Source organism: Lygodium microphyllum, chromosome 17, assembly GCF_053477565.2.
Source record: "Lygodium microphyllum isolate KBCC chromosome 17, Lygodium_microphyllum_v1.1.10, whole genome shotgun sequence".
NCBI classification, from domain to species: domain Eukaryota; kingdom Viridiplantae; phylum Streptophyta; class Polypodiopsida; order Schizaeales; family Lygodiaceae; genus Lygodium; species Lygodium microphyllum.
The window spans coordinates 50,032,445-50,043,388 of record NC_141151.1 but is presented as its reverse complement, the minus strand read 5'-3'; positions in this window follow the sequence as shown (position 1 = coordinate 50,043,388).

Genomic DNA, 10,944 nt, shown 5'->3' with positions numbered 1-10,944 from the left:
GGAGCCTAACGAAGACAAAGCGTATGTGAACCCTTATGTCTCGTATGACAAAGAGGGCAATCCAATCCTGATGGACTATTGACTAGTAGTGGTGATGGCGTTAGGTAGAGATAGGGGCAAAGGATTCGCAAGGCTGACCCATGATCTAATCTCATGTTGGACTTGCAGTCACCCAGGCCATATCTCATCATGTTGTCCAGAGAGAGAACAAGCGAATAGGGAAAAAGCCAACCTCAGATAATGTGTTGAGTGTAGTACTCATCTCTTCACCGATTGCCCTAGAAGGAAGTCATCCTTTAGCTTGGAAATCATGGCATCAGTGCCTTTGAGGCTGTTCGGAGTCAAGACATTTGACAGAGAGGACACGCCCATCCTGCTACATGTCATGACCAGAGCACATACGAAGCAGGCATGCATATCATTGTCTAGGCCTAGCAACTTAGATGTAGCCTCAATAGGAAAGAAGAGCCAAAGGAGAAGGAAGAAAAATAGTAACACAAAGGTCATGCTTAAGATTGAGGATGCAACAACGCTAGTGAACTGGCAAGAAGGTCACGGATGCAGAGGCAAAGGCCAGCACTCCAAAGATGGCAGAGAAAGGGAATGCTAGGGTAGGGGAGTATCCTCACCCTAGGTGCCAACTCGAGGCAATAGCCAAAGTCAAGCAGTGGGTAAAGGAAGCCCAAGAGCACCTCAAGGACATTGAGCCTATCTTAGAGGACGAGATCGAGGATCTCTCTAGCGTGAGCATGCCAGTCTCACATGCACGACCAAGGTTGAGAGATGTACCCATGCCACAAGCGGTGCCACCTAGGCCAAGTTTAGATGCTACGGGCTAGTCAGTCAGTCAAGACCAATGGCCAAGAAGCACAAACCTAGGAGAAAGGCAAGAGACCAATAACCTCCTTGCGATGTTAGTGACCACCCCAATGACTTTGAGTTTAGGAGACATGCTCAGGCAGGACCCCATGCTATGGTAGGAGTTGAAACATTGGGTGGAAGGACTGATGGAGCATGTTGCCGTAGATTTGCATGATCATGACGCAGTCACGTAGATACCCATCTTGACGTTGCACTCAGTGCCAAAGTCACTACACGTCAATGCCTTTTGGGAAGGCACTGAGATGCACGCAGTCTTGCCTATCCTAGCCCTAGGAGACGTAACATAGAAGGGAATCATAGATACTAGGGCAAGAGTGAGCGTGTTGAGCCATATTGTGCTCCAGGCTTGGGGAAACCTGCCTGTCGAAACCCCTAGGTTCAATGTCGCTTTAGCTAACGGAATGAAAGTTAGGCCATTTGGAGTCTTGAAGAATTTGGCCAGTAAAGATCGTGGGTGTCTAGTTCTTTGTGAACTTCGTCATCATGAAGGGTTGGACTATGATATTCTGCTACGCTGTCCCTAAATGAGGAATGCTCAAGTTGTCAAAGACTCAGGCAACAATCTAATCTTCTTAGGAAACCGAACGAAAGAAGTGAGGGTCGAGATGGACACTTGGAAGACGACCCCTATCAACCTAGATGCCATCTCTGCCATGCTCAAGGGTGATGTGCCACTAAAGAAATTGTATGGGCCATTAACCAAGTACATCCCTTGCCTTGAGGATGAGTGAGATTGGATGCATGTCCTAGCGACCATCGATCTTCTATTCTCATACAAAGAGGAGATGTATAAATAGGCTACAAAAACTGTGAGTGTGTCAAAGAAGGAGCCCATAGTGCCCCTTTGCATGATGACTAGGAGCTCAAGCAGCAAACCGAGACCTATCTCTTTCCATATCCCTAGCAACAAGTTAGAGCTTCATGAGATCCCATAATACCTAACAGGAAAATTGGCTGGCAACCCCGTTGCTAATCTCAAACCTCTCAGAGATCTGTTAGATAAACCTAGGTGGAAGTGAACTAAGATGCACAATCTAAACTTACTATACAATTCGGCCTTAGTCACCAAGGAGGGAGAAGCTAGAAATGAGAGTCTAGGGGATGATGAGTAGTCAAAAGATGATGCTTTTGACAATTACAAGGATTTCCTCTCTATTAGTGAGGAGAGTGAAGAAGAGATAGACACGTAGAGCACGACACTGAAGGAACGGTGATAGAACAAATCAAAGTGGAATACAAGCCCCAAAGAGGAAATGCCTATAGGATTGAGAGAGGAGTCATGTGGATGGAGTGCGATCGCTCCTGGTTGGAGCACATGGGAGCAATAGATTACAAACACGCAGGGATAGGTCCCCAACCACTAGCAGCGCCCTTGCTTAGGACAGACGCACCCATTGAGATAGGACCACTAGGGGAGACTCCCTCCTCTAGTGTGGATTACGAATTTAATTCCGAATCGGAGGTTAGTACACGGAGAGTGACCCAGAGATACCCTGATCTCCTAGGGCCAAACACACCAAGGGGGACCTGCCAATCCACTTGAGGTGCAGACGATTGAAGGAAGAAAGGAGAGGATGGACGAAGGAATTGGAAGCAGAATAAAAAAAGAAACCACAAGACCTACCAAAACGTTTCACAAAGTTTAAGAAAGGTGATAGGGTAGTGATCTTGCTGGGGATGAAAAGAAAATGATAGAAAAGTGAGTTGATCGAGGGACCCGCCAAGGTCAAGGAAGTCAACTTGGCAGGGGAAGGTGAGAAGCCTCGACCTGTGTCTATAGCTAATGACCTAACCAAGGGGGAAGAGGCCAGTCTCATTGCACTCTTGCAAGAGTATGTGGACATGTTCACCTGGTCCTTAGATGAGCTCAAAGGAGTGGATCCTAGAGTGGTGATGCATAACATACCAATGGCCCTTGATGCGGTGCCTGTGAAACAATGATCGTACCCTATGAATCCAAAACATGCCCATGCCATGAAGGAGGAAATCAATAAGCTAATGAGAACATGATTCATCTACAAAAAAGAGCACACAAACTGGGTATCACCGATCGTGATAGTCATGAAGAAGAATGGGAAGATCCGAGTGTGCGTGAACTATAAGAAGGTTAACACTACGACAAAAAGGGATAATTACCCATTACCATACACGGAGCACATGCTCGAAAGGGTAGTAGGAAAAGAGGCCTACAACTTTCTGGGTGGCTTCTTAGGATACAACCAAGTGTAAGTACATCCCGATGATAGCAGGCACAAGACCGCATTTGCCATTGAATGGGTGTCTTCGCTTATATCGTAATACCCTTTGGGTTAGTGAATGCACTCGCAACCTTTCAGCATCTAATGTGCACCATCTTCAAAGATATGCTTAGAGAGAGCTAGAGGTGTTTGTAGATGACCTATGCGTGCACTCTACATGGGCAGAATACTTGGATAAGTTGTGACAAGTCTTTGAATGATGCAGGCTTTACAACCTATCATTGAACCCCTTGAAGTGCCAGTTTTGGGTGAAACATGGATGCATCCTAGGGCACTTGGTATCCAAGAATGGCATAACCACCGACTTTTCGAAAGTCAGGGTCATTGTCGACTTGGTGCCACCCATGGATTAAAAAGGGAGTTGTGTCACACTGGATACTATCGGCGCTTTGTGGTGAATTACTCATTGATTGCAAGACCATTGTATAAGCTGCTGATTGTGTTTGAGTGGATTGATGAGTGCCAACGAGCATATGAGAAGTTGAAGAAGGCTCTTACAATTTGCAGAATTTGATCGTGTTTGAGTGGATTGATGAGTGCCAACGAGCATATGAGAAGTTGAAAAAGGCTCTTACAATTGCACCAATCTTACGAGCCCCAGACTGGAACATCACCTTCCATGTGCATATAGACGCGTCTAAATTTTCTATTAGAGCTGTCTTGTGCCAACAGTCTGGTGAACATAACTTGGATTACCCCATGATTTTTGCTAGTAAGCAACTCACTGACACAGAGATGAAATACTCCACCACAGAAAGGGAGGGGTTGGCCATGGTATTCTTTGTGAAGAATTTTGGACACTACCTCTTGGCCACACCTATAAACCTTGTGCTACTGGACACATCCCTAGATGGTTGCTTCTTCTTCTAGAATTCAACTTCTCTGTGGTGGTACCAAGGGCAAGCAACACTACATGGTTGATCACATGTCCCAAATATCCACAATAAAAGCTTTTGTGGACAAGGCATCGCTGATGATTTGCTGGACGCTCACCTCTTTGGCCTATCCACCACTGAGAAAGATTTATTTAAAGCTAATTTAACATTGTACTGGGCCCCGAGAGACCTATGGAGAAGGCCAAGCTTAGGCACCTCATCCTAAAAATCCAGCCTTACCAATTGATAACCGGTCAACTTTATAGGTTAGGGTAAGATAGGTTGCTATGACGATGCATGTGCGAGCATGAGATGCACGACGTGTTGAGCAAAGCACATGGTGGGATTGCTGGAGGACACTTCAGTGGGGATACAAAGGCCCATAAGGTGCTGCAATTTTAGCTGTGGTGGTCCACCCTATTCTGCAATGCTACTAAGTTTGTAAAGCATTGCGATGAGTGCCAAAGGACTAAAGTTCTTGTAGAAAAGGATAAGATGGAGTTGATCCCTGTCATTGCATGACAACCCTTTGAGAAATGGGGAATCGACTTCATTGGACCCATCAGTCTCCCCGCAACACAATACTCACAGGTTAGATACATCATCGTAGCAATTGACTATCTTACGAAATGGGTTGAGGCACGAGTCACCGGGAAGAATGATGCTAGGATCATAGCAAAGTTCTTGTGGAGCAGGCTATCTCACGATTTGGTTGCCTTATCGAATTAGTAAGAGACCAAGGCACTCACTTCATCAATGAGGTGATTGCCCACTTGCTCTCAACCTTCTTAATCATCCATAGGAAACCCTCACCCTACTACCCTCAAGCTAATGGCCAAGCAGAATCCATGAACAATATATTAGTCAATGTCCTTACGAAGGTAGTTTCCACTTCACAAAGTAACTGGGACAACAAACTCGTGGCAGCACTATGGGCCTATTGGACATCCTATAAAATGACTGTGGGACACAGACGCCATTTAGGCTGACCTATGAGACTGAGGCAATCTTGCCATTAGAAATCTTTGTCCCTAGCTTGAGGATAACAGTACAAGAGAGATGGGAAGGGAAGGAAGCTTGGACCAACCGTCTCATGGAATTGGAATGATTCATTGAGACTTGGCTCCTAGCCACCCATACCCTAATTTGTGAGAAAGTAAGATGGAAGATGTGGTTCGAAAAGCACGTCAAATAATGCGACTTTGAGCAGGGAGACCTTGTTTTGCTCTATTCGGTAAAGGGTCACAAGTAGAAAATGAAATTTCAAGGATTAGGACCTTTTTGAGTGTGCACCATTAGTAGGACGGGCAATGTAGAAATTGAAGCCCTTGAAGGTGAGGGCATAGGCTTATTTAATGGTAGTCACATGAAGAAATACTACTCTCCCACACATCCACTGCATGATCCCCCTATGCTAGAAGCCCTTGTCAATGCCCACATAGCTACCATCACAAACTAGAGGGCAAGGATGAGGAGGTTGTAGCACGAGCATACCTGCGCATCATGGCCATCGCCCGATGCACACATCCATTTGATGACTTGATCGATGAGGGAGATGACTTCAATGTCTTGACTCATGCTCATTGGACCCTCATTGGTCAACCACAATTGCAACCCACTAATGCTAAACTTAGCCCATTCAAGGGCAAGTCATATGCACTCCTAGGGAGGTGTAAGATCACGGTCTCTATCGAGTCTGAGAGCCTACCGGTCATCTTCTATGTATTGCCAAATATGAAGGATGTAGGTCAAGAATCGCTATTAGGACACACTTTCAAGAAGCAAGCACACTGCAACGTGGACTACGATCTGTAATGTATTAACCTTTCCATTGGAAACATTTGAATCGTGACAGCTTTCAGCAAGGGCAGCAATGCTCCACCAAAGCCTGCTATGCCATCGATAGAGCTACCTAGGACCAAGCCTAAGGAGGGGGTTGTGAGTCATCACAACCCACCCAGACTACAAAACCACTGCCAACTAAGGCCATCCCAAAGCCATAGAGCCCACACTTAAATGGGTGCAAAAGCACCAAAAGAGACCTACTAGTAGCAAGCAAACATAGCCTTGGAAGGCTAATAACTATCATTCAAAACCTAAGAGACAGACCCAACACTATCGACGTAGGTGCACAATCAAGCCATGATGGATCCCCAAAGATCTATTGCAAGCCCAAGGATACTACGAAGGCAACACATGGATATGGGTGCCCAAGAAGGGAAATCCTAGGAGCATAGCCCAACCACGACCGTCGCTTGCCACCCTATATCTAGGAAGCCCCACTCCCACTAAGGCAGTGAACACCTAGGAAACCCGAGTTGCAAAGCCTACAAAACCTGTGATGGTTGCACTAAAAAAAACCCAGCCAATCTATCCACCAATATAGCAGCCTGATACTCCAGAATTATCTAAGTCAAGAGAGCTTGGCACCCCAGTGGCTGCGCAAGAGGAAGGCAACTCACCATCTATGCCACTGGAGCCACCCTTTGTACCCCAAAGTACCACTGGACACACGGATCAGATTGCGAAGCTCCCCTTAGAAACACCACTATCTAGTCTGCTGCCCCTAAAACCACCACTATCTAGTCCGCTGCCCCTAGAACCATCACTATCTAGTCCAATTCCATTGCAACCACCAGCAAGTCTTAGGCCTTCCTACGAGCGACGTTCATTTCTATCGGTCACCAAGGACCTTGCTGAGAATACAAGAGATGACTTGGTGACTTGCATCAAGATCTTGGACAACACTTTCACCACATTTGCTAGGAGCTATGAAAGACTTGACCTCGGCTTGCTTGATGAACCCCTTGCCTCTGATGTTCATTCTTTATCCTGCACTTGGGAAGAATACGAGTTCATGACTGTAAAATTCCCCAAGGTCACAAAGGAGTTGATCGGTAATGGTGAAATCTCAAAAGAGTATGTGCTCATCAAATGACTAATAACATTATACCGCAAGCCCCAAAGGCCTATGTCACCCATTGAGCTTGAGAAACTCACTCGCCTTGCTGACTCTGACTCATCGTTCTTTAAAAAATGGTGTAACCTATGTTTCCAATGGGAGAAACAGGGTTGCCAAGTAATGACTAATGCTGGCAGTGACGTGTGATTAAAACAATTGAGTATGACCCAACTTATGTAGCACCAACCTCTTTTAGGGTCTTGGCCATCACCCGAAACAAACCCCTAGACGACCAGGTCTTAGTCCACCCTTACATTGATCACATCCTTATGGAAGAGGAGCTACATGTGGTTAGCTACATTAACTCGGGTGATTTTCTAACAGATATCCTAACTTACATTACCCAAGTATGCGTTAGTCCTCGTAATCTTGATCATCGTGCCCACTTGGAATACAACCATGATTTCTATGATTGGCTTATACCAAAGTAGATAGCACCATACTACACTCAAATGCCCCTTGCCTCTCCCATGTCCAATCCTAGGAAGGATTCTCATCATTTCCCAAGGGGGGGGTAAGGTGATTAAGAAAACATAGGCAAGAAGAAGAAAAAAGGCTTAATCAAAGTTAAAAGCATGAAAGAATAAAAAAAGGGTTGGAAAGAAAATATCAAAAATGTTTTGGAATGAGTAGGCTATTGTTAGAAAATATCATGTCTCTAATTTAGCTTGTTTATTCTCTTCATGGAAGCAAAATCAAATTCCTACTTATCGAAAAGCCATATGAGGAATACTAATGTTGGACTATGGTAAATGACATGTATCCACAATGGCAGGCCAAGATAATGGTGGCAAGCTCCCTTTCATGGAAGAAGAGCAAACTAGGTATGGCCTGAGTGTCGAGACAAGGGGCTTCAATCAATTCACCTTCAAGCACACCCTAAGCTATCTTGGAAGAGTTGACTGTAAAGTAGCTAGTGGACAAGTGTGCCCTTTAGAAGTACGCGGAGAAAGTAGGGCAAGTGGTGGACTACAACATGTGTGTAGAGTTCCTGAGAAGTTATGATGATGCAAGGAATTGTGGCACAGTAATTGTCAGGACGACAGGAGAAGAAGAACATCAAGTGGAGGTACCACTAAGCATTGCAATGATCGAGAAGGCCCTAGGCTTGGCCATCAAGAAAGAAAGATGCCCTCGGAGAGATGTATATGCCATGTTGGGAGTGAACATGCATGATGTGCACACGGTGGATGGGATAAGTCTGGCAAACATCCCAAATCCAAAAGTAAGGATGCAAGCAAAGATGGCCTATGCTCTCTTCTCAAGACAGAGGTACAACGCATTGATGAACATGATTGGCATGCCACTGCTAGAGAGCATAGCCGCAGGGTCCCCTGAAGAAGTGGATTGGAATGGGTTTGTCTTGAAAACCATAAAGAACTCAGCCATCGCTGTCCTAGCCACGAGTATAGCACCACAGCAGGAGGGGAATCCTCAGCCTCAAGGACCAGATCAGCGTGTAAGAAGCTTGCCTCCAAGGCCTCCACGATCAGATTCGATGGGGTCTTGACAACAATCATCCAAGAAGCAAAAAAGGAGGCATAAGGAGTCAAAGAGGAGGTAGGAGAGACATCCCATCAATCACCACACCCTGATGTAGAGCAATCCAATGAGAGAACCATCAGTGATCGGGGAGAGTAAAGACAATATTAGTGAGTTTGGGAATCTCCCAATTCCCATTTTTTGAATACTAAAAAGGTGGCACTTGAATAACATACCCATAAGTTTCTCAAAACCATATCATGTGACCTATCATTGGAAAGCGCTTGAAAAATGGAATCTATTGAGCTATTGAATGCTCAATTTGGAGTTATAGTGTTCAAGTTATGAGAAATTAAAAGATTTGACCACATGTCCCAGACTTATGGGAAATTCCCATATTCCCCAATATGGTGTTAGTAGGAAGTGCAAAATACCTAGAAGGAGGCCAGGGCACAGGAGAAGAAGAAGGCCACGAAGCCCCGTCAACAAAGGAGGGAGGAGATGATGAAAGAAGAACGGGTTGAACTAAAAAGAGCCCAAAGAGAATCCAAAAGGGCAGAACAAGAACAAAGGAGGAAAGAGGAGAAAGAAATGAAGAGGGAGAGAGAAGAATCACAGACAACTAAGGAGGGGAGAAAAAGAAGAGCAGAAGAAGAGGTTGAGGAGCTAAGAATAAAGGAGGATGAAGACATGGCCAAGGCACCATGCACAGGTCTATAGAGGAGACCCATGGTGCTAAAGAAATGGCCACCTTGAGCCCACGGCACAAAGGAAACCTAGCACTAAAGTAGCCTCAATTATTACATGAAAGGACAAAACCCCGTTGCACCCCCTCCCTTTGACTCTCACACCTTAGATTGCCACCACCACTTCCACAACACAAGAGCAAGAGCCTACCATGGACACCACTAAACGTATGTCGATGATGCAGTTCTTAGTTACAAAAGTACAAGAGATGGTGCTAGAAGTAGGAGTCAAAAGGCCAATTGCAGTAGACATGAAGTCTAGGCAAGACCCAAAAGGGCAAAGGTTGGAAGCGTCCACCACCACAACACTAGCTATAGTGCCCCTAGCTATGGATTATGATGCATATATAGCTGAACTCCTAGCCCAACTAGAGAAGGCTAAGGAAGAGAATAGGGCCGCGGTTGTAGAATTAGAGGCCGAAAGAGAAGTTTTTGCGACATTAAGGCTAGAGATGACATGGCAAGTTGCAGAATATCAAAATAAAATTTGAAACCTGAAAGAGCAACTCAGTGACAAGGAAAAGGAGGCTCAAGAGAATGAGGATTGCTTAAGGTAGAGGCTAGAAAATGCAGCCCAAGACCTAGTGGCCGAGTATTGGGGCCAAAAGTTGCTCATCTAACAATACGCTGAGGCCCAAAGAATGGCACACGTGGAGGAAATGAATGTAGAACTATGAGAGAACTAGTAGGAAATTGACCATGCATTAGAAGAACAATGCCAGGAATAGGAAGATGCCATGGTATCCCAACTATGGTTAGAAATGGAGGAGTAAGGGAGAGTAGAGAGGGAAATAGAAGTCGCGGTGAAAGAGAAGGAAGAGGCCATAGAGAAAGCTACTAGAAGCCTACAAGACAACCTAGAAAACGTCTAGCAGGAGGTGGAGGTGCTGATCAAGGAAGAAGAATAGCCAAAGAGTAGCTAAACCGCCGGGATAAAGACAAGACCCACGTGTTGGAAGTGTGGAATGAGGAGCAGCAGGTGGTAATGATGCTATCTTAAGAGATGGAAAGGGGTAAGAATGATTTGGAAGACAAAGTGCAGCACTGGGAGAGGCACAATTTTGAAAGAGTGTGAGGATTGATAGAGCGCCTCACAATGGTGGAGTGCAGGAGAGTTCTCACAGAATCCAAGGCTGAGACCATTGAAGTGTGCTTCGACATGCGGAGGCAAGCCTTTCTAAGCACAGTGCCTTACGTCACACAAGTTGAAGGCGAGGATTCGGTAGAGAGAGTGAAAAGGAAGTTGGAGTTGATGACGAGATCCTTAAAGTATGACCTGCATGAGTGCACACTCCCAACCGGCACAAGCATAACTAAGGAGCAACAATGCAGCTACTTATGACAAGCCGGTCTCTCCACTGATGAGCTCAAGGAACTTGGATTCAAAGAGCAGGAGCAGCCCCGACCACCCCCAGTTCAATCCATGATGGAACATGACATCGAGGAAGGGCCAGACTTTGAGCAAGAATTGGAAGAAGAACAACATTACAGAGAGCCCAATCCGTGCCCTTGCCTAATCTATCCCTAGAAGAGCCAAAGGGTGCCTAGGTTCCCGAGTGTATTATTGCTATAAGAAGAAGAAGACAGGAACTTGTGGAGCAAGCCCAACAAAGAGCGTGTGCACGGTCACAATAGCTTCTTGACGAGGTCATGGTACTATGCAGGGATCACCATCCCATCAATTGGGCACATGAGCTAACTATCTGGCAACAGCAGGTGACAGATGATTTTTTATGCTG